Source organism: Sciurus carolinensis, chromosome 16 (genome assembly GCF_902686445.1).
Source record: "Sciurus carolinensis chromosome 16, mSciCar1.2, whole genome shotgun sequence".
Taxonomy (NCBI): Eukaryota; Metazoa; Chordata; class Mammalia; order Rodentia; family Sciuridae; genus Sciurus; species Sciurus carolinensis.
Window position 1 is genome coordinate 54,707,169 of NC_062228.1, and position 2,498 is coordinate 54,709,666.

Genomic DNA, 2,498 nt, shown 5'->3' on the forward strand with positions numbered 1-2,498 from the left:
GGATTCCATGGACAAGTCCACTCTGTTTGCTTCTGGATCCAAAGGTGCAGATCAACCAGTTTGATGAAAGTTCCTCTGAAGTCGTCTGGGACGATAAGCATAAGCCTCACCTGGTGGCTTGTAATTGGCAAATTTATTTCTGAATTTTACTTATCCTTGCTTCAGATAAATTTTGACATTTCCATGAAATTTCTGGGTCTGTCCTTCATGGGAAAGGCAGAGGCAGAAATCTTTGCTCTTAATTTGAAGGAGAGCAGAAGTCTTCTTCAGGCTGTGTGTGGACCTCAGTCAAAAAGTTGGATCTCTTTAAAGTCCAATAGTGACAAGTGACCTCTCTCTCTTATGAGAGTTGCTGTCTGGCTGGGCCTTTGGCAAAGGAATAAGAATCTGAGCCTCCATCCCCTCAGCACCATTTCTTGGGTCTCTGATCCCTGCCCAGCAGTCTGGGGAATGGTCCTGTGTTATAATTATAGGAGCAGCTCAGCAACCCCCTGTCCTTAGCAGTAAGAGCAATGTTCACCTAGTCACCTGCTGTGCCCTGTGCTGACCACATACAAAAATCATCGGAAGACTAAGAACTCTGGCAGATGTTCATTCCTTCTCCTGTGCCACCATTAGCTAATCTATATCATTTTTAGATCTAAGTCATAATCCTAGAAGTGCTAACTGGAATTTGATGCATTATAACTGGCATTATTTAACAATCCATGAAGGAGGTGTCATTATATACAATAAACAGAAGTAGTATCAACCTATCCAGTTTAAAGGCAAGGGGTCAGGTTTTGTATTTTTGAGTCCAGACCTATATTTATTCATAAAAATCTCAGGTCCTGTGCTCACTTTGGCAGCACATATACTAAAATTGGAATAATGCAGAGAAATTTAACATGGACCCTGCCCAAGTATGACATGCAATTCGTGAAGTATTCCATATTTTTAAAAGTCGTTATCCTACGTACATGTATGATTCCACAAATGGTGTGACTCTACTTCGTGTACAACCAGAGAAACAACAGTTGTACCCCATTTGTGTACAATGAATAAAAAAAAAACCCAAGGTTTCCCCAGTTTAGCCTTCTTAATCATAAATCACACTGATATGATTAGGACTCCTCTGCCCTACAGAGCACCTGGGACTTTGGAAGTAATTTCCAAATACAGATTTATGTAGTTAGCACAGAAATAAAAATGAGCAGTGGAGGGGAGGCAAAGCTCCACCTCCTTCTTCTTAGGGCCCCTGCTGGGCCTGGGAATTAAATTGCCATAGACAGACTAACAGGAGGTAAAAACACAAATTCATTTAATCCAAATTCTTATGTGGCATGGGAGCCTTCCTGAGGAAATGAAGACCCACTGGACAAAGAAGTGCATGCTGTGATCCCAGCAATTCAGGAGGCCAAGGCAGAAGGATCACAAGTTGGAGACCAGCCTGCACAACTTAGCAAGACCCTGTCTCAAAATAAAATACAAAATATAGGAAATTCAACTCAGTGGTAGGGCAGCAAGGGTTAAATCATCAGTATCACATTAAAATAAAAAATTTTAAAAAGGACCTGAAGACCCAATGAAGCCTAGTCAATCATTTCTGGGGCTGGTGATGTAGCTCAGTGGTGCAGTGTTTGCCTAGCATGCATGAGATCCCGGGTTCATTCCCAAGAAACACACACACACACACACCCACCCACACACACACAAACTTACTGCATAAATCAGAAGTAGTAGATAGTGATCAGGTCAGTGGACTTGAGCTAAGGTCGTGGGTTGCACACAGAAGTGACTGGGAAGATCAGGGGAGTTTTAACATGCTTGGTTTGCTCAGATTTCCCTCAGATTCTGCTTTTCATCTTTTATTCTGAGAATGTTACTTTACAGGGAGGAATCTTTCATGAGGCATTTTCCTTTCCCAATATATAAAAAAAAAATCAGAATGAAGGTCTAAATAATCCTCTTGTACCTGCTGCTTCTTAAGTGCCTTGGATTCCAAATAGTCAGCACACCAGAGTGGCATACTGGGGACTGGTGTGTTTATTCCTCTGGCTGGTTCATTTGAACAAACATGAGAGCCATCAACCCTGCACTGCTGCAGTGGTCAATGTGAAAAGCCAAATCCAAAGCTGCTGTTCTAGAGGAGACAGCCGCCCTGGACCTGCATCCCTTGGGCCCTGAGGCAAATGGGTCACCTCTCTGGTTTCCATCTCTTTCCCACATTCAACTCCTTCTACCCCATGGACAGCGTGGGTGTTACCAGTGACTGATGAGGAGTCTGTATCCTCTGGTCTCTCTGAACTTGGTGCAGAAGAGACCCAACAGAGGCGTAATGCTGGAGACTGCATCTCCCCAGGCAGGAGGGTGGGCCCACAGCCATGAGCTAGGTTCCCCTGCAGAAGAGCGTGGCACCTCTGGCATTTGCATGGGAGATCATCTGACCACACACCAACACAGATGACTGAGGGTCAGTTTGTAGAATGGGAAAGCTACAAGTGCCTTGGAATTTCCCT

The 2,498-nt window shown here is 43.9% G+C and overlaps 1 non-coding gene across 1 annotated transcript; it reads left to right on the forward strand.

Moving 5' to 3' along the window:
• The first annotated feature begins 832 nt into the window (after positions 1-832).
• Positions 833-938, forward strand: LOC124967664 (U6 spliceosomal RNA). Its single transcript, XR_007105585.1, has one exon. It is a non-coding gene; the product is annotated as a U6 spliceosomal RNA (small nuclear RNA).
• The last annotated feature ends 1,560 nt before the right edge of the window (positions 939-2,498 follow it).